This window comes from Mauremys reevesii, linkage group 3 (genome assembly GCF_016161935.1).
Source record: "Mauremys reevesii isolate NIE-2019 linkage group 3, ASM1616193v1, whole genome shotgun sequence".
Taxonomy (NCBI): domain Eukaryota; kingdom Metazoa; phylum Chordata; order Testudines; family Geoemydidae; genus Mauremys; species Mauremys reevesii.
The window spans coordinates 83,429,542-83,457,318 of record NC_052625.1 but is presented as its reverse complement, the minus strand read 5'-3'; positions in this window follow the sequence as shown (position 1 = coordinate 83,457,318).

The following is a 27,777-nucleotide window of genomic DNA, read 5'->3' as shown; positions in this document are numbered from 1 at the left end:
TCCATTATGAGGTTTCTAACATCTTCCTGTGAAGCACTGGATACTGGTTTAGATGCACCACAAGTCTGAGCCAGTCTGGCAACTCCTATGTTCTTTTAGTAACAGTTTTAACCTAATTGTTTAGTAATAATAAAAGGAATACTGTCCCATACCGTCCTGTGTCCTCATCATTCTCTTCATTCCCTTAGTTTTAGCCCTGATTGAAATGTTGGGTCTGATTCTCCATTGCCCTGCGCCTCGTGGAGTCAGTTACACCAGTGCAAAGTGAGTACAAAACACTACCATTCTGATCCAGTAGCATTTCATACTCAATAGGTGCTCACTTTGCAGTGATGTAAAATGACTCCACAAGGTTCAGGGCAATGGAGAGAATCAGGCCCACTGTTTCTGTCTCTTCAGCCACATTTATTTAATTGGCATTATAGAGATTTTTCTATAATGAGGGACACATACAGTCTTCAAAGCCACGGCAGACTCAGCTCCCATTAACGTCAATAATAATACTTTTCCACTTGCCTTATGTACCTGCACAGGGAAGCAAGCTTCTGGGGATACTGAACACAGTTGTAATTCCTGTGCCAGCCCCATCAATCTTTCCAGAAGTGGACCAAATGGGGAGATAACTTGTCACCCAACCTCCCCTCCTGGCACCTGGGGGGCCTGTCCTCCATTTAGTTCTTGAAATTCCACCAGAATTTTCCACATAGTGAAAGAAGGTCTAAGTCACTGGACGTGGACTCAGGAGACATATGGCTTAATACTTGGCTAAGCCACAGCTTCTAAGTGACTTTGACTGAGTCGTTTAATCTCTCTGTGCCTCAGCTTCCAATTTTGTAAAATGGGAATAACAACATTTCTGTCCATGTCACCCATCATTATAGCATCTGAGCACCTCACAGTCTTTAAGGGATTTACTTTCACAACACCCAGGAGAGGTAGGGAAGTGCTATTATCCCCATTGTATAGATAGGGAAATTGAGCCCTGATCCCTTGAGGCCCAGGCTAGTGCCCAAACTACTGCATGGTGCTTCCAGGCTTCCCAAGCTCACAGGCATGTAGTGAGACTGAATTCATAAATGTGCATCTGGTGCTAAAATACTGTGGTTCTGGGTGCCACAGAAGCAGGGGCTTCATTTGCTATGGGGCAAGGTGGGCAGTTGACCCCCGCCCCGACCTTGGTTCCCTTCACCAGCCTTTTCATAGGTCTATATGCTCCACTTCTACCCCACCCCAGACTTTGCAGGATATAACATGATCACATATAATGTTCTATATGCCAACACAACTTGCCCTCCCCCTCCCCCAGAATTTTTCTGAAATAATGCCCCCGCATAGATGTACGCAGCATTTGTATCACTGTCAGATTTTGTACACGAGGATGTTCCTCACAAGACCATTTATTTAACAGCCAGTGTGGCATCATCACTGCATGTGCACTCATTAAATTTTCAAAAAGGATACTATGTTACTTGCAGGTCACCGGCATAATTGCAGTAAATGCTTTCCCCTGGACTCTGCTCACAAATAGTTCTGCTTCATTTGTCACTGCTCCATAGACAGAATGAGCCCTCTGTTTCAACCTACAGGATGATAACCAGCCGCATCCGTGTATTACAGTTGGAGGATTCTCTCCTTCCCGCCTCAAAGGGCCTACATGGTAACTTTCACTCCGGTTAGCAGGAGTGGCTGTGGGTGCCTCTCCTGTTCCTTCAGTGAGTCAAAATAATGACAATGCATAACTGTTCTAGGGTCTGAGGCTGCACTGCTGATTTGGATCAAGCCCTTAAAAGATTTGGTATATAGATCTCAAAGCACTTTACAAATAATGTATGTTTTACAGAGGGAGAAAAGATCACACAGCAACACAGTAGTAGAACACTGGTCTCCTGATTCTCTGTCCACTGCTTCATTCACTGCACCACATTTCCCACTTCCAATTATGCTTACAGCAGTAAGACAATGTGGTAGCAAATCCAGCTGAGTTCTGTCTACACTACTGCTTCTCAGTTGCTACCACAGGTGGGAGGGGCCCTCAATAGGTGCTACCACAGATGGCAAATTGCAGGTTCTCATTCTGCACCTGAAGAGGCAGGTATGTAGTGCTCTCCAAGATCCCAAAGCAAGATCAGGAGTTCAGGTGCAATGCCTGAGAGCTGAAGCTTTTGGGGGGTTGATCCAAAGCCTGTTGAAGTCAATGGGAATCTTTCCATTGACTTCAATGGGCTTTGGATTGGGTCCTTGGAAGATAAATAGGGAACTTCTATCTCTGAAGCTGTCAATCCAACACCTTTCATAGGCACTAAATTAATTTAAACCTAATTTAATAAGGAAACATTGATCTAACCTTGTACCGATTATTTAGTTTACACAACACTGTATATATGGTGTCATGTTAGTTAGCATTTACAGGCACTCTGTATAAGTGCTAGAATGAACATGGTAATTGTTACACACATAACAGGTCACACTTTATATTAAGGTTCGCATTTATAAATACACCTCTACCTCAATATAACGCGGCATGATATAACACAAATTTGGATATAACTCGGTAAAGCGGTGCTCCGGGGGGCAGAGCTGCGGACTCCAGTGGATCAAAGCAAGTTCGATATAACACAGTTTCACCTATAAGATTTTTTGGCTCCCGAGGACAGTGTTATATTGAGGTAGAGGTGTAGTTAATAAATAACTAGAAGATATACTGATAAATGGTTAATCAATTGTTATAGATTAGCACAGAGTCCAATGGTTCAACAAGTTGCTTATAACCATAGGTTATAAACATCAATCACATCTCTACTGATGTGCTTATAACTCCTGCTATTCATGTGTGGCACATACACATAACATTTCTTAACTATTTATAAAGCTTTCATAAATGGAACCTTAATATACATAGTGTAACTCCTTAAAATCCATATCTGCTTTCCTCTTTCATTTAATCTAGTCAAGGCAGTCTTGATTCTGTCACTGTACCCATGATTTTGATGGGTTTTTTTTATAGCTATTAAAATGCCATCTAGAATTTGGAGTCATTAATTGATTTAGCTCTGCAACCTGAGGCTCCTATTGGTCCATGTTTTTTCTTTTTTAAACTGTTGTTTGGATGTAAGATTTGTTAACATCACACACTGCCAAAAGAGTGGCATCACATGGCTGATTGATTTATTTTCCTAGACTTCTTGAGCAGGTCTTTAATAGCTACTCATGATTCAGAATGCAGCTAGCAGAGGACTTGCTTTCTGCAGATGTTTCTAAAGTCAGCCAAAATGGCAACGCAGGGCCTGATCCTAGGTAGCTGAAGTCAGTGTGAGTCTTTTCTTTTATGTCAACAGGCTTTGGATCAAGTCCATGGTTGCCTGACTCCACTGGTTGGGGAGCTCACTACCAATTGCAATGAAGAATAGTCCAGTATTTGAATCTCTATAATGCAGAATTAAAAGTTGTTTATTCTGTTAAGCAATTTTTAAATTTCATTTAGAAACTTGCTAGTTTTGATTTGTAACAATGGTAAAACAGTCTGGGTTGCTTGCAAGAAAAGTGCTATAGAAAATAAAGATTATATTGCATTGCTCCTCTGACATATTTACCCTCATTACAAGTGTGAAATGCTCATTATCACAATTATTTTAGGTTTGAATGAAAGATGTGCCAAAATGCTTGGCAGACAGTAAGCTAAAGTGTATATGAGCATAGGCCACCTGTTAACTCAAAGGGAAGCAGGTATTTGGAACCTGAATGTTAATTAAGTGCAACATTTCAGGTACTTAACCTTCAAGTTTTTGTGAGTCAGTCAGTTTCCTCAATATCTTTTGTTCTTTAAGGAAAGTAGGGCAACTTTGCCATGTTATGTTGCAGGCCTGAGTTTAAAAAGGACCTCTCAGAAACTCCTGCTTCCTAAGACAAAGACCAAAGGAAAGATGTAGAAATAAAAATGCAGCAAAGAGTTCTGTGGCACCTTATAGATTAACAGACGTATTGGAGCATGAGCTTTCGTGGGTGGATATCCACTTTGTCAGATGCTCCGACGAAGTGGGTATTCACCCATGAAAGCTCATGCTCCAATACATCTGTTAGTCTATAAGGTGCCACAGGACTCTTTGCTGCTTTTACAGATCCAGACTAACACGGCTACCCCTCTGATATGGGAAATAAAAATGTTAGTCTCCAGAAAGGAGAATGCCAGCATGCCAGTATTTTAGGAAGGGCCCAGAGAAATAAGATACAGCATATGTTGCTGCTAACAATGGGGCATGAGGTGGTGGGTGAAGATAAGGGCTGAAGATGGAGAAACGGTGATAAACTGTTGGCGGGTAATGCATCCCAAGTCTTCAGTGCAAATTAATCATTAAACACGCCTGCTTTTAAACCATGTACAATATTTACAAAGGTACACCAGCGGTCCCTTCTCCACCTTCTAGGTCCAGGAGCCTGCCTTCAGACCTAGAAGAAAGAAAGGACTTATGAAAGTTTTTTAGATATGCATCAGACATTTTGCAAATGGACAGGTATCGGCGTTATAGATTGGACACCAAAACTGTCTTATTACCTAGAAACATAAATGAACAGAAGATATTAAAACTCAGCAATCCATAAACAGAAATGGATAAAACTTGAGGTTTTATTTCTCTCTGAAGCTTAGGAAAAAATTGAACAGCTCAGTGGTATTGTATTTAAATTATTCAAATTATTGAAATTTTCTCTCATTTTTTTATTATATTATTATTATTATTTATTTAAAGGCTTGGATGAAAACTGAGAACAAATTAACTGAGAAATATTTATCAGAACTATTTTATTAATGTTTCTGATCAGATTACTTGGCCACTTTACCTATGTTTCAGTTAATATTAATTGATGTTTAAGTGAATTTATCTTCAGTACTTTGCATTAAAAGTAATTGTGGCACCAGAGTTTAATGTAATTTCCATTTTCAACACAGACCTTAACCTTTTTGGATCCACTGAGTCCTTTAATCTTTGTAGTCTCAAAAGTAATTACTATCTATTCTATCAAACTAGAGTCCTTGCTATTGTTTACCTAAAGCAAAGGGACATTTTATATGTAAGCGTATGAAATCTTTCCCCATCTCACACACAATTTTAAACACTCAAATAAGGAAATTAAATCTTGAGTGGTATAGAATAGATTTAACCTTATTAATCTAACAGCAATTGAAACACAGGACTTCCCCTGAGGCCCTGGATTAATGACATGCTAGGTGGAGCTGGTGACATAAAGCACAGCCAAGTGCCATTAACCCCAGCCAGTCATTATTTAATCCCGTAGGAAATGCCCTGTGCAAAATTCGTTACTGCTTTTACAAAATGAAAAGAAATAATAGACATATGGAGTTGGTGCATGGATGACACCATGTCAGCTGGTATGTGTAGGGCATTTTTAAAGAATTAATGCCCTGCATATTAGCCAATCAGATTGCCTGCATCACCTCACAACATTCCACTCATCTTACAACCTCTCCTACAATCGAAGCTGACCGATGGACACATAATTAAAATGAATTAATGATCTGAAGCAGAAACTGTGTTTAATGAAGCCCCTCTCAGGCTTCTGAGCTGATGCCAAGGCTGTTTGCCTACAAATATTTACCAACCCTTTGTGCATAAAAGGCTTGGCCACCTGTTCTGTCCTCTCTTTAATTTCCCCTTCGCCCCCCGCCCCAAGCCTGAAGGTAGCAATATCAGGTTAGACCTGCAGTTTCTGAACTGCTCAGACTTCTTGGAAGGATTGCATAGTTCTAACAGAGATTAGGCCGATCTGCCAGTTAGTATTTGTTTCAACCTCTCTCTTTTTTAACTTCAGCAATTTTCACTTCCTAGATGTAAACTCATAACTAAACCCTGCTGACCTTTTTATCATGAGAAGTAATGTCCCAGTTAACGTTTCCCGCCAAAACCCTTTCCATTTGTTCAGTCAAAAACTGTAGATCCTATAAGCCACCTATATTGCTTTCAGCTACAAATAGATGCTCAAAAAAAACCCAGGAATAATAATAATAATAAATAAAGTAAGGGACTTCTTGTGCTCTCATTGATGTCAGTGGGAGTTTTTTTATTTACTTCAGTGGAGGCAGGGTAAGACCTTAAAAGGACAAGGGTTAGCATAAATAAAAGAGAGAAAATAAAGGAAAATAGGGAAAGATTGCAAAGCTATAATGGAAATCAACAGGCAAAGGTTAAAAAGCAAACAAACACATGCACACACAAATATAGCACCAGTTAGTGGAGCCCTTACTCAGACTGGTAGTTCCAATGCATCTACTCCTATGAGTAAGTGCTCGCCAATGTGAGTAAGGGCTCCACAATCTGGCTCTTTGGAAAGAATGAAGAAAATGCCTCACGTTTCATCTCTCTCCACTTCTTTGTTTGTACTTTATCTAATACTGAGCCTAGTCCCATGAGGTGCTAAGGATCCCATGCTAGGTTCCTCTCCCTTCCCAGCCCTATATGCCCGTTCCCCAGGAATGAATCTTGGACCCTCTGGGATTCTGGGAAGAAAAGGATGGTGCTATGTAGGTGAGTGACTCCTCTCCTTCTCCACAAAGGCCGGTGCAGTTATGCATGGAGAACCACTCAGTGGGCAAATTTGGGAGAACTACTGTGGCTTAAACATGTGATACTCTAATTTGTAGTAGGTGGAGTTTAAGTTAATGGAATATATAGTTGTAACATTTGATATGTCATGAAAGTTCGTATATAAGGACCCAGTTCCGCAATCTGTGGGATATATTTGCACTACAGAGACTATACTGGCATAGGTATATTGCCATAGCTATGCCAGCATAACCCCATAGCGAAGACACAGCCTATACTCACAGAAGGGATTTTTCCATCACTGTAGGAATGCCACCTCCCCAAGCAATGGTTGCTATGTCAACAGAAGCATTCTTCCATTGACTCAGCTGCATCTACACAAGGGGTTAGGATGGGATAGCTACATCTGTCAAGGGTGAGGGTTTTTCACTTTTCACTGCCAACTTAACTTTTAAGCATAGACCAGGCCTTACACTGAGTAGCACTTGGTACTTGATATGCAAGTAAAGACTGCTGGAGCAGGTCCTGTAACTGAGATACATGAATTCTGCATTGCTGGTGATGGAGGAGGGTCTAAAACAGGCCCAATTGCTCTTTTCTATCTCTGCCTTCTATGATTCTACAGACAGCTGTAAAGCATTTAGTCGTACTTTTCTGGGAATGGCACAACACAAAGCAAAACTGCATGGTATTACAAGGTCAAAACATGCCCATCTAACCATACCCAAACATTCACAACTGATTGTTCTTTTGTAGATAGACAGCTTCTTCTAACTCTGACATGTACAATGTTTTTTGGCCTCCCACCCCATGAAGCACAGGGTGAGAGGATGTACATCTGTAAGCTAGAATACATTTGAAAACCTCAGTCACAGGCTGTAATGTAACTGAACTGAATATCAACAACATGTACAGGAAAGAATAATGTGCAACTGAACTAAGGGAAAGGTGGGTGGGTAACAAACATTCATGCGTGAACATATTAGATGACTCTTATTTCACAGTGACTTGAATGCAAAGTATTTATACGGTCATTTCCATTTATTTTCCCAAGAGGGTGCTGGGACTGGCATGGTTGTCAGAGGAGTGTGAGAAGATGCCAGCACAGGCAAGCAGTTTCCAAGGCAGAACTACAGCAATGCTTGATATTGTATTAATGGGAGTGCTGGCCATCTGGCCATTAGGGACAAGCTGCTGCCAGGGTGTCTCTCTTTTTCCATCTCATTTCAGGAGCTCTGGAGCCTAGGACAGAGACCCCCAGGGAGATTCTGGCTAAAGATCATTCCAGCATCCACTCAGATGTTTTAGAGAAAAGGACACAGAACTGATAAGGAAGGAGAATGTGCTCACACCCACACAGAGAAAAACAACAGAGAGCATAACACTCAAACGGGGGGTTAGAGACAGAAAGAAAATGAGAGCAGCTGAACAAGGGAATGGTTTAATAAATAAGGGGGAGGAAATGGGCAAAGAAAAAGGAAAACAAGAGCCACAGCACGTGATTCAAAGAAATAAAGAGGCTGAATTGAGAAGGAACAGAGAAAAAAAGGAGAAACAATAAAGGCTTCAGTGGGAATAAACTATAAAAATTAAGGATGAGAATCAAAGACAAGAGGCTGAATTCGTTAATAGAGGATTCTGGTAGACTGTGAACCTATTACTCACGTTGAATAGTACCTTACACCATGAGTCCACTGAAGTCAATAGGTCTACATATGGAGTCAGGTACTACTCAATGTGAGTAAGGGTGCCACACTCCGACCCTTGCTAAATAAATGCCATTCCTTTTTCATTATTTATAAAGGATGTTTAGCATAATCCCTGGGATTTTTTAAAAAAATCTATAGAAAATTCATAGAAGGTACAAAAATAGAATCACAATTTTGTGTAGTTATGAGCTTTCCAGAAATACCATCAAATGTAAAAGTTCACTGCTCTATTTGAAAATTGGAAAAAAGACAGAGGGTTCTCAATTTTTCTGTAAAATAAATAGACACTATCTACCTATTATCCTGTTCCTAAATCTAGTCTAATGAGGAAGGAAATCTCATAGGAAAGAGAGAGCTTTAACAAAATTGCAGCTCTTGTGATCTCATTCCCTGTGTAAACTGCTCAAGAACTGGCACAACTTAATACACTGCAAAAACATTATTATTTTCCCATATTCTGACTACAATGCTTCCCTGCACAGCCCAGCTTCCCGCTGGTGCAAATTATTTCAACTGCCTCAGGAAGCCTTGCCATGGGCTTAGGAAAAATCAGAATCAGGTCAGAAAACAGACTCCACGGCAGAGTGAGTATGTTGGTAGTTTGGGTGTACATCTATATACATTGGGCATCCAGAATTTGGAGCATTATCTAAATTATGACTGGTGATAGGTGAACCTCAAAAGGTTAAGAGTCTCATTTCAGTTTAGATAAAGTTCCAATACTTACATATAGCTTATCTGGACTTGGATGAACCTTTTTTGATCTGCAAACTGATCTGGAAGTCTAATGAGAATAGACTTTCTCTGTATATTTCTCAGACTTCCTGGTTTTACTGATTATAGTTGAGTATTGTTTTAGAAAGAGATGGTTCTGAAACAAAACACTGGACATTAACCTCAAACTTAACAGCTCAGACCCATCTCTGTACCAGGCCAAACTGGAAGTCCAAGCCTGAATACCAGTGAAATTTGGGGAATTTCAGATTTGGACAGCGAATCTTGTCTGAACTCCATAGGTTGCACACATCTCTATCTTCAAACCACGTGGATTCCAAAACTCTTTCCATAAACTGATCTGTGCAGCCACATATTTTATAATACCAAATGGCAGACTAATGGGAAATCTCAGCATTCATCTTTATACAATGATACTTACTAAAACAGGCAATACGTGTACAGAAGGCCAAATGACCAGAATATATGGAGGAACCTTTAAGCAATAGTGCCAGAGAAACCAATTATTCTAAGCTTTATCAGCGGGTGGAGGTGGGGAGAATTCTGTTTATACCCCAAGTACCCAATTAAATTAGGACAGCAGAAATGTCTAATATCCATAATTAATTACATCCAACTGCTAATTTAAGAAATGTCATAGACTTAGTCTGGATATACTCCATTGTAACCAAGATCAGAAGCTAGGGTTGCATCCTGCATTTGTCACACAAGTAGACCTTATTCACTCTAGTAGTCTCATTGAAGTCAATGGGGTTGCTTGCACAAATAAGAGCGACTTCCCTGGGCAAGGGTCTGTAGGATTGTGTCCCTAATGATGTTCTTAGCGGTTTTTTAGAAACGATTTTAGCTATTCCTAGAAAAGTGGCAGTCATAGCTTTCCGTAACAGTGACGTTGTCTTCATATAGCACCTACTATATTATGCAAAAGAATGCTGAAGCATTACAACGACTGGGGCAGGCAGCAGGACGGATCATCTCTCAGAAATATTCAAGAGTTACTGAACCTAGGGAGATGGTATTGCAAGAAAGTCTGACAAATCCCAAACTATGTGGGGGAGGAGAGCTGTGATGGTGAGTAACCCACTGGTGTACATGAAGTGCAGACATGTGCTTTATCACACTTTTTTTTCCCTTGCATTTAAATGAGATTGTGTTACACTTTGCTTCCAAGAATCAGTGTGCACATTCTTTAAAAATGCCCAGTCAAGTAGTAAAACTGAGGTTTCACTGAGAAAAAAATACCAAAACATTACAATACCTATATTAATATGGTTATGATCTTATTAATTTCAGTAGAAAGAGGTTTATTTGTATTTAAAAAGTCCTCTTGTGCTGGTGCTTGAGAATACGAGAGTGAAACACTCATAGGCATTCAGATACTACAGAGATGAGTGTGCCATGAAATCATAGACAGATAAGAGAGAGCGAGAAACTGACAAAGGCAAAATTAATCAGTCTGGTTTCACTGTGCTGGAATAATAATTTTTTTAATGATGAAAAGGAAATTAGAAATTTTCAAGCTTTAATAATCTAAAGTGGAATTGGTAACATTGGTAAACATTTGTATTAAATCTATATGATTTCTGTTATGAAAGAGTTTCTATAAGACTGGCTAGGCAAAGCAAGTGAGAAAATACTGTAGGAAGGGGAACAATCCTGCATTCTCTCCTCAGGGAAGAACAAGATTACCTAAAATGTATTTTCAATTTCCAATTTCTAAGATTCATCCTCTCTTTCTTACATTTTTCAAGCAAAGCTGGCCCCAAAATTGAATAGAAATGTGTATTGAATTTTTTTTTAATAATTGTAGAAAGCTTGTGTTTACCAAAAAAATTGTTATAAGTAATAAACATAGGTTTTGGTAAACAAAAAAAATTCAAAAACAATTTGGGTAAAAATATTAGAGAACATTTGGCAAAATAATAGAAAATTTGAATAGTAATAATTTTTTGCAAAAAAATGTTCCCTCATGGTGCCCCCATGTGTGCTAGCTCTTCAAAAAGGGAATGGAGTGGGCAGAGTCATGACCCTATCCCCCCACCTCCATATTGCACCCCAGAGTTGGCCAGGCCTGGAGCAGAGAGCACACTGCACTGCACCCTCTCCTTGAGTTGCAGACTACTTAGGGTAGCCAGATGTCCCGATTTTATAGGGACAGTCCCGATTTTGGGGTCTTTTTCTTGTATAGGCTTCTATTACTCCCCACCCCCTGTCCCCATTTTTCACATTTGCTATCTGGTCCCCCTAAGAGTACTGCTCTGGGGTGCACACTCCAGGAGGAATTCTCATTACTCAGTCAGAATTCTTCCCGAGGACTCCAGCCACAATACAGTCCCCACTGCATTTTCTCCAGTGCATCTGAGGGCACCACGGAGAGAATGTGGCTCATGAAATGTAAGAACTCAATCACACAGCTGTCTCCAACATATAGTTACTTTCTTCACACAGCAGCTTGTGTTCTCTTAGATTAGATGGGTAGATACATCTCTTACAATACTTGAAGTTTAGCGTAAAGAAAAAAGGCATTGAGGTGGGAGCACAAGAAGTAGAACAGAGAGAAGGAAGCAGGGGGGTTCTGTAGAAATGGGAGGTTTGCAACTGACTTCTGTGTAGGTTTCTTGACACAGAAGTTAAAACAAAAGAACTTCCTATTGGGTGGAAAGATTGATCCCAGACCTAGCAGGAAAACAAATATAGGGGATTCAAAAGTCACCTTCTCCAGCTGGAAGTTACTGGCCTTCCCCGAAGACATTAATCAGGAGGACAGTGAAGTCAATAGGACTTTTCCGTGAATAAGCACTGTAGCATTTGGCCCCAAATAGAAACCATGGGTCCAGTTCTGCACCCAGTGAAATCAGTGGCAAAGCTCCCTTTGATTTCAGTGATGCCAGGTCAGGCTCACAACTTCTAGGACAATTCTGGATAATTTTTGCAGTAAATTTTTACATTGCAATCCATACCAAGGCTACCACTCTCTAGATTCACTATGTATACTCTGTGATTCTGATTTCCACTGTTCAGAAAAAGAAAAAAAGAGGAGAGATGGACAATAGAGGCAGACACATCATTTTGTGCCCTCTTGTTAAGGAGGAAAGGTATTGTTGTTGGATTTAGTGTCCATAATATGTTTTGTAGCAAAAAAATCAATCCAAGATTTAAACATAAGTAAGACCTTATATGTAAAATGCACTTTGACAGTGGGGGCCCAATTTTGTCATGTGATGAGTGTTTCCTGAGAGTCTGAGTTCAATGGGAGCTGAAGGTTCTTGCTAGATCAGCCTGTAGCCTAGGTTTCTGCTTAAAGTTACTATGGAGCTTTACCCCTTTTAGGTTTGTTTTTGTTTTTTAACCGAGTGCCAATTAGACGGGTTTTAAGTGAGGCTGGAGTACTTTTTGTTCAAATGAGAAATTTTTAGTCCTTTGAAGTGTAATGGATTTTAAACAGAAATTCTCTCCTGCTGTGCATTGATCAGCTATTGATTAGTGAGGGTTTGAACTGAATTATCGCTGCCAAATAAAAGGCCTTCAGGATGAAGGAACTGAGCTGAGCGCAGTGTTATATAAAAAGTAAGCCAACCTTTTGTGGTGGGATCGAAAGGCCCTGGTCACTCTTGAGAGGAAAAAATGTTAATTGAAAAATTCCTTAAATAGGTAACAGCTCTGGAAGTCTGCTTTACATAAAAGGTATGAAATCCCAATCAGCCGATAGGAGAGAAAAGGAACCTACAGTTCAAGTGGGAGTTTTCTCTCTCTAATGGTGCTGATTAATTTCCCATTCATGGATGACATAGAGTGATGGAAACGAGTCCTTTCAAAAGAAAGGACTAATGACAACTGGACCTGTGTAACCTGAGGGAAGTTTGAATTAATTGGCTTCTTGACACAGAAAGTTAAAACAAAAGAACTTCCTATTGGGTGGAAAGATTTATCCCAGATCTAGCAGGAAAACAAATATATTGGCTTGATTCAGCTTCAAAAGCCTGGCTCATTTTTTATTTTACACTTTCAGATCACTGCTCCAAAACTTTACAAAATGGGCAGTGCAAGATAACTGAAATATGTTGACCACGTTCCAAAAGCTATTAATAAAAATATAACTGTTCTGAAACAATTCTGTTTCTTTCCAACCTGGAAGTGAAAACTATGGTTGATGTTTTATTTTCAGAGGAGTGCCTAATACAGGTGCCCCAATCCATATTTAAGAATTTAAATCAATGGCCTGATTTGTGGAGGTGCTGAGCACCTGCAGGTACCATTGACTTCAATGTGAGTTGCAGTTGCTTAGTACCTCTGAAAATCAGGCCAGAGCTTTTAGGTGCCTAACTTTAGACAACCACGTTTGAGTTTGGCCCATGTCTAATACAAATAGTGATTAAATGCCCAGGAAATAAACTTGAAAATGAGATGATTTAAGTGTATAAGTACTTTCATGGGGAGAAAATACTGGGTACTAAAGGACTCTTTAATCTAGCATAAAAAGGCCTAGTAAGAATTAATGGCTGGAAGTTACAGACAGACAAATTCAAATTCGAAATAAGGCACACATTTTTATCAGTGAGGGTGATTAACCATTGGAACAAATTACTAAGGGAAGTGCTGAATTATCCATCTCTTGATGTCTTCAGATCAAGGCTGGATGCCTTTCTGGAAGACATGCTCTAGTCAAACACAAATTATTGATCTCAACACGGGATAACTGGGTGCAATTTAATGGCCTGTATTATAGAGGAGATTAGATTAGATGATTGAATGGTCCCTTCTGGTCTTAAATGCTAAGACTCTATGTTGTTTAAAGAAGCATGTCCTTTCATTTATTTTAGGCTTTTTGCCTATAAATTTAGAGTATCCCGTCTTTAATGTATTATGAGCAGGGTAAATCTTTAGGAGCATTAAACTGGTGTATTCTGCTTTTGAAGCACATGCATTATCCCTATTTCTGTTAGATAATTACGTACAAGAATAAACTGGAGAAGAGCAGTCCAGTCTTGCTCCCACTGAAGTCAATAGGAATCAATCAGGTTGTATCAGGCCCTGGACCCTGAAAACTATGACTTTGCAGTGCAGAAGATGACAATCTGGAAAAAAGAAAAACACACTCAAAAAAGGTCTGACAATCCTTTTCACCCACTCCCAAAATATCTGCTTCATTTCTGCCTATCAGGGTTTATTTCTCCAACGAGCAGATTAACAACTTAACTACTGTATTTCTAATCTCTAGTTTACTCTTGGGGTATAAGAATCAAAAGAAAAAGCTCCTAAAGTTAGTTTAAAACTCTACCAGCCACACAGCAAATGCCCTAGAGTCAAGAAACTACTATCTGAGATCATGTCTACTGCTGTGATTATAGAACCTGGTTTTAAAGATAAAAATTGGACTAGCGTGTGGGATTTCCTGCCAGCTCTCTGGCCATCCAGGGTTTTGTGGGGACAGAGAGGTCTACTTCTCCTCTCTGCCCATCCCCTAACCAGTCAGGACTCTGGAGCAGTGCTGGCCTTCACATCACTGCTGATGACATGAGGACTGGGGCTCCATACAAGTCTAAGAGCAGAATCTGAAGAAAGACTGAGTACAAAGTAGAGGGGCTGGTCTGAGTCCACGACTAGAGGGTGAGAAGCAGGAGATGCTGTCCGTAGAGGGCTGTCTTCTGGGTAGTGGATGAGCAACAATGGCATCTTCTGCAAAGAGGTGCAAACAACCTCACAAACGTTTCCTCAGGATCTTCCCCAGGACACAAAATAAGAAGTTGCATTATAAACAGGGGTGGCTCCAGGCCCCAGCACGCCAAGCGCGTGCTTGGGGCAGCAAGCTGTGGGGGGCGCTCTGCTGGCGCCGCGGGGGTGGCAGGCAGGGTGCCTTCAGTGGCTTGCCTGCAGGAGGTCCGCTGGTCCTGCAGCTTCGGTGGACCTCCCACAGGCAAGCCGCCAAACGCAGCCTGCCTGCCGTGCTGGGGGGGCCAAATGCCTAGAGCCGCCCCGATTATAAATATTGTTGTGTGTTAGCTAATGATAACTTAGGTACCAAGCCACTCTTACATCATTTATGAGGACATATGAGAAGTGCCTATAGGGGCATGAGTTGATCAGGAGAGCAGCCACCAAACAATTGATTTATGAGAAGAAGAAAGGATGCAAGAAGTTGCCCCATGCAAAGGCATATGTTTAATAGGGATTTGGCCAGCTTTACTTAGTTATTTTAAATGGCCCCCAAGACACTTGTACAGAATATTTTTTCCCCTTGAGGAGAGGGGAAGTCCTCTGTGTCCTTTTCAGAGCCCTGATGGTCCCTACATCTTATATATCAAAGCCTACATCGTGACCACATCCCTTCAAGCTTTGGAGCCTGTCAACTTCACTCCTCACTGCTCAACTAGTGGAGAGATTCAAAGCACTTTCCAAACAAGCAGAGCACAATTTCACCCTGCTGTTTATGCCTCACAACACCCATATGAGGTAGGTATGGTAACACTATCTCTATTTTACAGGTGAGGAACCTAAGGCACAAAGAGGGTAAATAACCTGCCCAAGGCCAGCAAGTCAGTGTCAGACTCAAGACTAGAAGCCAGGCCCCCAATTCCAATTCCATTGTCCAACCCAACAGACAATGCTGCCTCTCTAGGATCAGTATTATTGCACTTTGATGATGAGCCCTTCTATCAAATATGCTGGCATTTTAGAAATGGCAATGAGAACGTCTTTTTCATTTTTGAAAAATGAGCGTGAGAATATTGAAGTGTCCTCCCACAAAAGGATCTTTGTCTAACTGGAGCCAAAGATATGGACCCACTCAAGACAAAATGAAGGACCCAAACACACACAAAACACACGTCTGAAAAGGAGTAGTCTATGTCACTCTTTAAAACGTATTGTTCATTTACATTCCTTAATGGTTTTATTGAATTAGACCAAATTCACTGTGTAATGTATATAAGAGAGCTCATTCTAACTTTTTTTTTTTTTTTAAATCCAGGGTAGCTATATTATTCACATCAGTATTTCCTTCTGGGCCCTTAAGATGGCATAAAGATGGGAACTATAAGATAAATGTCCGAAGCAATAGATGGAAGATGAAAGGTGACAAAATATATTCAAGCCAATAATAAACAGAGAGCATTTGTCTAGCAAGTGAAAACAACCGACTGGGCACAATCGTGTGATAGAGTCTGCAATCATTTTCAACTGAGACTTTAAATTTCCTGTTCAGGATTGGCTGGCTTATTAATTATTTAAACATAAATTGAATTAACAAAATATTCAACATATGTCCTTTTAAAGTCTCTTAAATCTGACAGCATCACACGGGAGATCTGTGCAGCCATGTTCTTTGAAGTGGGAAGGGGAGGGGAGGTATTGGGGATGACTGGGTAAGTAAAACATAACCTGAAGGTGGTCGATTTAAAGCTGTGTTAGTGGCCTGAACTTTCAATTCCCAAAGGGAAAGGATGATTAATGCCACTACCAAATGTATACCCATACCTGACCCTGATCTCATCAAATCCTGCTGCCACCATCTGCTGTTTTTAATTCCTCTGCAATATTTGTATTTGCTACCTCCCTCCTACAAAGAAAGGGAGAAAAATGTCCCCTTCTTATGAATGGTGTGATCTGGTTGTACTGGCTGAACACGGGCCAGGAGGCATCTGTTGCTTATAGTCCTGACAGCATCTGCTACTATTTCTCACTTTTCCCAGCATGCTGTGAGATATGGTTTCTCCCAAAGGTGGCCTTTGTATGCACCATTGTCAATTCCATCATTGTCTGCCACAGCCTGTTCCCACGATGCAGTGGTAGTTATTACCACACTGCAAAACCTTTCTTGCTGGCTATCTGTAATCTAAGATATTGTGTGATTGAGTTATGCAGTTAACCCTTTGCCTATGCATCAAGCCACTAAAATTAAAAAAGAAATGGGACAGACCATTTTGGAAAAAAAAATTGGGGGCTGACAATTGATAGAAACCTGAAACAGATTTTGTTTTTAAAATAATGATGGTTTGGCCATGTTTTAAAATACATAAATAAATAAATAAATAAATAAAGCAAAAATGTTCTAACTAGCCATTTTAATTCACTTTTTAAAAAATCCTATAAAGGATGCATTGTTTTTTTTTACTGATTCCTGATACGGCTATTAAGCATTGTAACAAAATGTGTGTGGATGCTATTATTTATGTGTCTGATCTTTAAATACCCTCTGCTAGTGGGACACAGACTGAGGCTTCTGATGGACATAGGCGTCCCAAGCTGTCATCTTGCCTTGTCCTTCTGTCAAACAGTTAGTGTGTCAAGCGCTTCTCCTGGGAACTTTTAGACTAAGAGACTGTAAGTGCAGAAAGGCCCAGTCTCCAGAGAGCTACTTTTAACTCATGACAATATCCTTGGTGTCAGCTCAGAATAGCCCACTATGGGGCAGGAAGAAAGAAGGCACAACAGATGTTACTAGTAAAACCACATTCATAATTCTGTAAAGTTATTGCCCCTATGCACCTACTGACCAAAAAGCTACTGAAAAGATGACCAGATTCCTAGAACTTCAATTTTAGTCAATTTTGTTCACATAAATCTCATTACATAGAATCAGTACAATTAAAATTGACATCACATCTTTCACATGGGTATGCCCCTCCCACTCCTTCTGGTTCAGTTGTTTTAGTTTGTCCTTTGAAGAGATATATCGTTCCCTTTAAAAATATTTATTCCTAAAATAGGAAGTGAGATTTGACCTCCCCAAACTCTATCTTTTGCCCTCTCTCCTTTTTTAAAAAAGTAATTACACAGGGCCAGACTGTGAGCCACTTATAGACTAATACCTTCCTTCACAAAAACTCCCAGAGATTTCAGTTAAAACTACTTGTGCAATAAAAAATACTACTTAGAGTGAGCAAGGGGTTGATGCTATGGTGCATAATAATTATTGGGTGACTTTCTCCACTCTATAAAATCCTTAAACAGGAAATATCATGGGGCATGTCTAAAATGCTGCAGAACCAACAAAAAGAAATACAAGAGATGTGAGAAATGTTACAAAATTAACTCCTCCATGAATTTGCACTGGGACCCAGTTCATCCCTTCTCATGCTTGATTTCTGATTGTCACACTAAGGAGCATCAAAAGGTGCAAGCAGGGCACACTCTGAAAGGGGGCAAATTCACCACAGGATTCAAAATACCTCATCTTGCTACAATATACATAGCACAGGACCATGGGTATTTCCACTGCTGGTCTCATCTGAGGTATATGTTTTTGGTTCCTTGGGAAAGGACCTGAGGTTTTTGGTCGCAACTTGCTTCATGTCTTGTGATTCCTGTTTTAAGCAGGAACCTGTATTTTTTTTACTGTGTTTTCATCCCCACATGACAACAGCAGTGCAACCACTCTGCACAGCTGATGAGGAGCAGGGGCAAGAATGCATGAGACCTGCAGCCAAACTTAGGGTGACATAAACAGGATAGGAAAGAGTTGGGGGTGGGAGTAGGCTTCCCTCACTCTCATAATGGCTGCACTGATGTCACAATAAAATGTGTATGTGTGGGCAAAGATTATAAAGGAGAGTTACTGTAGAGACACACTATACTCTTTGGTTCTGATTCTTTATTACCTCACATCTTGGACAGCCATTTACACCTGTGCAAAGTGAGTAAAACATTACCACCAATGTAAGCGAGTGGGGAATTCTGATCTGATACCATTTTACACTCAAGCTGCACGGCTGTAAGGCTGTGGAGAATCAGGCCCTTCATAGACTGAATTGAATATACAGAGACAAGCTCCTCTCATGATGTTAGATAAAAATTCTTCTACTGAGCTGCTATTGGGTCAGGCCAGTAATGCTAAATTGCTAAATCTCAGTGTGGGTTCCCTCTCTGTTCTCCGAAACCCTGCCTGAGGTGTTTCCAGAGACAGTGGCGCATAGGAGGGAAACCTATAGTAGTATGGCTCAGTTGAAGCCATGCTACCATGGAGGAATGGGAAAATTAGGATGCAGCACAGAGTCCAAGGAATCAGTCCTCTGTACAGGAGACCCTCAGCCTCTTGTAGATACCTAAGATCCATGTAGAGATCTAGTGGGATCCACAGATTCCAAGAAACTGAGCACCTTGGCAAGGATGTAAACAGACCGTGTTTCTAGTGCCTCGGGTAGAATTGTAGAAACATGATAACGTAACTCACTTTTTTAAAACACCTAAAGATCCACTGGTGAAAAGTGGATCCACTGACAAAAAGGTGCTGGGTGCTAAGATTAACCCACCCAGGGGTCAAACTGACCCTTGACGGATCTCTTGAGGTGGGTGAGGCTGTCCAAATGACCCAAGCTGTTGGGCTGAAGCTGAAGATTTCTCTGGAGTTTGGTGTGCAGATCCAATTGCTAACAAGCTGTCTGCTTTTTCTGAGATGACTGCTCATTGATGCAATGCAGAGTGCACTGAATCAATTTCCACTGTAGCATGGAATAGTATTCCTGGGTTTTTATACTGACAGCTTTTCTTCATAGACGATACTCAGCTTTTTCTATCCATTTTGTATGCAGTAAGGCAAAGGCCATATAAATGAATGCTACATGAAAGAGTTTGTTCAGTTATTGAACTCTCATTGAGGATACAATTGATGGGCCAAATTCAGACCTGGAGTAAGGCGGCACAACTGCACTGACTTCAATAGAGAGATGTATGCTCACCCCAGGTCTGAATTTTTCCCTTTGAGTGGTGACAGCCTCTACTAGACAGTTTTTCCTTAGTCCATCTCAGACTAATATTCTAAGCATTATGGGCCAGATTCTGCTACCCCTCCTCACTTTGAATAGCACTAATTTCCACATGTAGTCCTACTGAAATCAATGGAACAGCTCGTGGAGTACCTAGTAGGTAGGATTTGGCCCTATGAAGATAACAGGCCCAATCCACAAAAGCATTTAAGCACATACCGTAATTCACTTTCAGCATATGAGTAGCCTCACTGAAATCAATGGAACTATTCACATGCTCAATGTTTAAGCACATGCACAAATGTTTTGCTAGATCAGGGCCTATAAGAGTATATTTCGCAGCAAGAGGCAATGTAATATTTTTATGTTTTGTTTGGCAGTAGAAACATATATAGACAAGATACTGTTGACACAGGTTACACCTTTGTTTCAATGCAATTTGGACTGAGGTCTGCTGTGTCTTCCTCTCACTCTGACATTGTTTTCAACAGCTCCATGCTCTAGCCAGACAAAAATCCTACAAACATGTGCATGTAGCGTTCAGTTACAAATGTGACCGGGGGCTGTTTTAGATCAAGCATTGCACTGAAAAGAAAAGGATGTACAAAGAGCTTTTCGCAAAATTGTTAAGGCTCCCATTGTACAAAAGTGAAATTACCATAAAACTACATTGAGGCATGAGTGGCATTTATTTCCATCAGAAAGCTAGTTCAGCCACACACACAAGAGAAGGCTGACCATGATGGCTAAAGGCAAAGTGTTACGTTTTACCCAGGGTCAGGCCAGAGGAAAGAGTCTGTATGAAGGACAGTGAAACATCACCAGACTAATTCAACAGCATTATCTTCTTTTTTTGCTGCAGAAGTCGACCATTGCTAAGTATGCTCTCTCTCTCACTCTCTCTCTCTCTTGTTAACAGGAGACTTTAACCTCGTCGTGTGCCATGACGGTTTTCCCCCAACTGGGGAATTTTCACAAGACAATGCTGGGTGTCAGACATTGTTAGCAAGCCAAGCACTGTTTGCGGAACAAAAACAGACTCTTTGGGGTTTAGTGAATTTTTGTCCTTTGGCAGTTTTCTTTACCCTCTTAGAACTTTTTATTATTATATTCTGTTTCCTGCTAAGGATGCAGCATGTGGTCTTCATCAGACCTGGCCTCAGGTCCTTAGCACTGCAGTGATCCTCCTTTGTCATTCCTTTGCATTTTTAATTGTGCTGATTTTCTCTCCCTCCCCACACACACTTCCCCCACCATCCCCTTTCAGGGGTGGAGGTGCTGGGGGAGGGTGGGGGAGAGAGAGAGTTTTGCTAGGTTGTTGTTTTTCCCAGGGCTTCCCCGGCAACAACTCAAACATGGTCTCAGCCAATCAGAAAGGTTTTCAAAGGTCAGGTTAAATCAGGAAAGGAGGGGGTGGGGCTCATGTATTGTGCTCTATGGCAGGTGACCACTATGTGAGAACAAAGAGTGGGTCAGGGCTGGAGCCAGATCCCTTTTCTCAGGCCCATGTTCTCCACTCCTCACAATCTGTCTAAATTTAACTTGCCATTGAGGGCCTCGGCTGCAGAAAACAGCTTTATGTCGACTAATCCAGGCAGAAGTAAGAGTAGACACAGAGACAGGTTTGAAGGCGGGGAAACTGCTATTCTGCTCCTTTTTTTTTTTCTTCCCCTCTGCCTCCAATGAAAAGTTTTCTGAACAAAAAAAAATTGGTGACAAGATTAATCAGCCCGTGGAGCTGAAACACATGCTTGACTTAAACAACCTCTTTGCTGTTATTAACAACTGTTCTAGCATTTCTCTTGTTATGCTAATGTTACAGATTAGAGTAAAATCTATTCCTTCTTTGCTGAACAGGCCAATTGATAGAGGCTGATCTATTTTTTTCTCCCCTTTTAATTATTTTTTTTTCTCCAGGCGCAAGTGTTTTCGGCAGCAAGAACAACAGAACGTGTAAAAACAAAACTGCACACAAAAGTGACTAGCCCTCACGTATGCTAAAATCATTAATACATACAAATATATATCAGGCTCAGCTATCACCTTGAAATAACGTTCTGGATGTTGTAACACAGTCTGACAACAAAAGACAGGAAATTCAGAGTAGCGGCCAATGTCCTACTCATTTATTTAACCTGCAGACACACAACAGTAAATGAGTTAAAGGAAACCTGCCATGATTTGCTTTAATAACTCAGCTGAATGAAAATGTGTTGAAGAATTCAGCATTGTTTTAGGGCTCTAGCTAGTGCAATGGACTAGAGACCAACATATGTTTCCAGGCTCTTAAGAGTTAGGGATGAAGGAGCTGATCCGGCTCCCAATTAAGTCAATAGGACTTTCTGCTCACTGGGAGCAGGATTGGTCCCAAAGTGTCAGCCAGGGCTTTGAATTCTGTCTTTTGTTAGTTTCTGTCGCAACCCTAATGTTATTTAAATGTTTCTTTTTTATTTAGCTTCCTCTGTCTTTTTCTTCAACCAAAAAGAAAAGGAAAGAGAGAAATCTTTTATGGATAGCTATGAAACTTGGATATTTTTTTAACCTAAGAGACCATAACATTGAGTAGTATTTTGTAGGGTTGCCAACCCTCCAGGATTAGCCTGGAGTCTCCAGGAATTAAAGATTAATCTTTAATTAAAGATTATGTCATGTGATGAAATCTCCAGAATACATCCAACCAAAATTGGCAACCCTCATATTTTGGCTTTTTCAAAACCATGATGTGTGTGACATGTTTATTAATTTACATGTACAGCATGCACACATTTGCACTATCACATACCCTGCACACCAGAATTGCTGTGACAGAAATAAGTGGAAACATAAAGGGCCCAATCCTACAAACCCTTCCTTACATAAGTAGCCCATAATCAAACACATTCTCAGCCTGCTCCTATTGACATCTAAGTGAATTTGTCCAGTAGAGCTGGAGCAGGTCCAGTAAAATAATCTCAATGACATCAGTGGGACTGAATAAGAATACTACTCATAAAAGGGTTGCACTTATCTAGCCCTGTATTACAAAGCATACCATACCATTAAAAATCCTATAATGTACTGCAAGTCTAATCGGTTATATTATACGTATTATATTATTCAGCTATGTGACTGTCAATATAACATTAATTGATTGATGTCAATGGACTTTAAGCACATATTTCAATTTAACCATATGCGCGCGTGCGCACACACACACATACGAGCTTTGAAAGTCAGAAAGGTCATGATCAGGTTGTACAAACAGTCTTAATCCTGAGCCTATGATAATGCCCACTGATATACCTATAATTCCTTTCCATCCAATTACTGTATCGTCAAACTACCTTTCCTCACCCATCATCCAGATGAGGCTATAGAACCTCAGCTACCAAACCCAACATAAAGAACCATAGCTGTTGGGATTACCTCTATGTCATAGGTACATTGTTTTGGCTTTCGATGATCCTGAAAATACCATCAAACTACCATATGCAACTCTATAAATCTCATGTCCATCACATATGGGCCATGAATCCCAGCACAGAGTCTCCTGTTGATTGCAAAAATAAATCAACAGTTAGTCTTATGACCCTGCACGCACCGACTGAAATAGACCTATAGCAAGTTAAGCATCTCGACATGGCACTCCTTAAGAAAAATTGCATTTATTAGTTAAAATATCATAGTTGGCTAAATAAATAGTTATCAGATAGCATAGCTCTCAACATCCTAAACAGCCACGGTGTGACACAATGCAGAAAAAATGTCTAAAATACACATTTTGTGTATAAAATGAAGCCTTATTTGTCAATCAAACTATCTGGGTTCTTATAACTGTTGTAGCAGAGTGCCTACCAAAGTGATTAACTTCCCATGTCTCCTGGTTTTTCTTCTGTATTTCCCCTACTCTTTTTCCTTGTATATTTGTATATAGGAACATAGGACTTGCCAGACTGGATCAAACCCAAGATCCATCTAGCCCAAAAACCTGTCTCTGATATTGGCTTCCACCATATGTTTCAGAGGATGGTGCACAAGACCCTGAAGCAGGCAGTCATGATACAATTTGACCCACAAGACATCTCCTAACCCCCAATAATTGGAAATTAGTTTAAGACATGACACATGGTGGTTTATATCCCTCCAAAAGTTTTATTTTACTATTATACCTATTGGGTATCCTTGTTATCCATATAACAGACAAGCATCTGTGAGGGATGGTCTAGATATACTTAATCCTGCTTTAGCATGGAGCGATGGATAATTAGATGATCTCGTGAGGTCCCTTCCGGACCTACATTTCTATGATTATATTGTTTTGAGGTGAGTGAAACCTTGATATAGGTTGAGTTAAAAACCTCGTTCAAACTGAGATGTGAATGTGCCCTTCATTTAAGATAGTTGTCAGAGACAGCTAAGGGGTCACATGTAAAACAAAGCCTAATAGTCTGCCTAGATATTAACTCCATATGAGTATTGTGACCAGGTGGGTGAGTGGGTGAGAGAACACATCAAAACTGAGAACACACAAGACCAGAGAGAGAGGCAGAGGTAAAAAGGAAGAAAGGCAAGCAATTGCTTGCAAAAAACAAGAGAGAGAGATTTGGGGTCTGGTGTTGTCTAAAGCAGTGGTTCTCAAAGCCAGGAAGGGTGGCCAGCACATCCCTTGGATGCAGCAGGTAAACAAACCAGCCCAGCCCGCCAGGGGATTTCCCTGAACAAGCGGCAGACCGGCTTTGAGAACCACTGGTCTAAAGAGACTGGGAGTTGTAAGCAAAGAAGCTCTTGCTTCCTCCTACATTTGGAGAAGCAGGACTTTGTACATTCATTGTAAATAAACAAGTCTGCATCAAAGAAAATACCAGACTCTATCCATTTCTACTTCCAACTGGAACATACTTACAGGGTGACCAGATGTCCCGATTTTATAGGGACAGTCCCGATTTTGGGGTCTTTTTCTTATATTGGCTCCTATTATCCCCCACCCCATCCTGATTTTTCACACTTCCTGTCTGGTCACTCTACATACTTAGCAGGGCCACCCAGAGGATTCAGGGGGCCTGGGGCAAAGCAATTTTGGGGGCCCCTTCCATAACAAAAAGTTGCAATACTATAGAATGCTATATTCTCTTGGGGACCCCTGCGGGGCCTGGGGCAAATTGCCCCACTTGCACCCCCCCCAGGCAGCCCTGATATTTAGGACCTTGAATTTTATCTCAAGTCAAAAAGGGCAACAGTATGAGTCCATAAATTTCCAAATCCTCTTTGAATCTGGCAAAGTTCTTGGCCTCAATTATATCATGTGGCTGTGAGTTTCACAAACTAATTATGTGATGTGTGAAAAAATATTTCCTTTTACCAGTTTCTGTTCAGCTTTCTCCACTCTCCTACCCCTGCATTTTATTCTTCTGTCTTTTTATTTCAGCATTTTCATTTTATTTCTTTATTTGCTATTGTTTCTTTTGCCTTATGCCTCTTTGCTCCCCTCTGCTAAACCTCTTCTTGCAAGCATGTGCTTTCTTTAGTCACAACAAGGAAAAAGTTTAGAGAAAATGCTGCAGCTGGACCTATGCTTAAAACTGGATTCAGTTACAAATTTAAAGGCTTATTGTTATTTTAATTACTATTTATTATTTGCATTTTCCTATTGTCAAGAAGCCCTTGGTCAACATTGTGCTAGGTGCTGTACAAACAGCTATCAAAAAGACGGTTCCTGCCCCAAAGATCTTGTGATCTATGTATAAGGCTATAAACAACAGGTGGATACACCAGACAGACTGGGAGCACAAGGTTACCCAGGAGTCAATCCATACATGGTTATGGTTGTGGATGGTGCACGGACTAGGCAAAAACATTCCAACCCCAATGTATAAAGATGTCCATGTGCCTCTCTGAGCCAGATCTCCTATGCTTCGCTGACCTCGATTTTAAAAGGGGGAATTCGACTACATTTTCTCCCAAGTGAAAATATTCATGCCCTGAGCTCTGTAGTTAGGTCAACTTAACCCCTGGTGTAGATGTGGCTAGGTCAATGAAGAATTCTTCCGTCAACCTAGCTACCACCTCTTGGAGAGATGGATTAACTACAACCATGGAAAAACCCCTTCTGTCAATGCAGGAGGCATCTACACTACAGGTTCTACAAATAAATTGGTTGCCCAAAAATGATTGGGAGCCAGTCTTCCACAACACCTATCTGACTCCATTAATGAGCAGTGGGAGTGCTGTCACATTGTAGACTGATCAGTTGCTCAGATGCCACTCCCATGCACAGACACAAGAGTACTCCAAACATCAATGGACTCCATCAGATGTCATCAGCATAGGCCTCTTTCCCTACATGGCACATGTAAGATGGCATTAGTTCTTGCTCCAGTTTAGCCATGGGGATGGAGGATGTTGGAAGATGTTGCTAAATCTCTTAGTCTAAACTCTGTGAGAACAGTGCCCCAAGATCAGGATTAGGTGTTGCGGGAACAAATATTGGTAAAGCCCTACAGAGACTTGGTGCCAGAAGATTTAGTGAAAATACTGCCCAAACAGATGAACCAGTGAGCTTTTAAAGAGAGCCACCACATTATCTGATAGTCACTAATGTTGACAATTAATCCAATAACTATAATACCTAATGGAGTGTGGTACAAAGGGCAGAAGCCAACTATTCTCATAAGCCAAGGACGATAGAACAAAACATGGGTTTACAACGCATCAGAGAATATCAAAGACTATTTAGACAAAATATTAAGAAAATCTTTATGGACCTGACCTACTGCAATTAACTGGTGTGTTACTCCAGTGTTATGTGGTGTAACTCTACTGAACTGAATGAGATTACATCATCATACAACTGGAATAGTGCAGTGGTGAATCAGGGCCATTCGGCATCGGAACATTTAAGCAACAGAACAGATTATTAAAGGAGATAATGAAATCATTTAATTAGTGATATACAAGCTGGCTGAATGAGACTCTGTTGTTTCAGTTCCCAAGGATTAAGAAGATTTTGGGGGGGGTTCATATAATGTTTTGACATCATGGAGTGTCTTTGTTTTGTGTAGGTATAGCCTTAGTCAGCAGTTACACCTAGGAAATGACTCAGTCAGAGAGACTTAACGCAACCATAAACCGATTTTGCTGATGATATAAGCAGTTTCTGAGAAGAATTGCACCACATCTAACAATAAGCCTTTCTCCAAGATTTAACTAACAACACACTGGCCTTACTGTCATGCTGTGCCTCTGCTGTCACCCCTCTACTAAGTGTTAGTAGATATTCGGGTCCTTCCAAGTCAATTTCCTGTTGGAGGAGAAATCAATGACACAGAGTCTGGATATATTTGTAGTGTAGCTTGTTTCATTTACACTACATACACCAGTCCTTAAAAAGAGGTGGTCAAGCAGCATGGAGGCAAACCCTCTTTCAAGATTCTCAGCAAAAACATCACTGCCCAGTTCTCAAGTGTTGACTCTAGTTAGGGAGATTAAAGCAGAGAACAAATTCTCTTGATGCTTGCAGTAGCTCTCCCCAGTAAGATATGCATCATAAAAATAACACTGCAGTATTTCTTCAAAGACTAAATAGTGCTCACATACTAAGAAAAAGAACTTGTAATACTATGTCTAAGATAGAGTGACCAGACAGGAAATGTGAAAAATCGGGACAGGGGATGGGGGGTAATAGGAGCCTATATAAGAAAATGACCCCAAAATCAGGACTGTCCCTATAAAATTGGGACATCTGGTCACCCTAGTCTAAGAACACCTCCTGGAAACCCTGACCATAACCATATTAAAGAATCTAACCTATGAGAGAAAACGGTATGAGCTAGCAGTCCCAGAACAGAGTGGGAGTCAGGAACTCCTAATTTCTGATACCAGTTGTAACAAGGACTTCCTTCATGGTATCAGGCACCCATACCCAACTAATTTCCCCTCTCTCACAGCATTGTTGTAATGATTGTTTAGATAGGACTAGATCATGACTGTTTCTGCCTGGAAGCACAAGGAGGTGGTCAACCGCAACACCGGAGCAGGCCTGTGAAATATTGTTTGTCAGAAAGGCCAATTATTGTTCACCACCCTTGTGCATGGGGCCTGCCT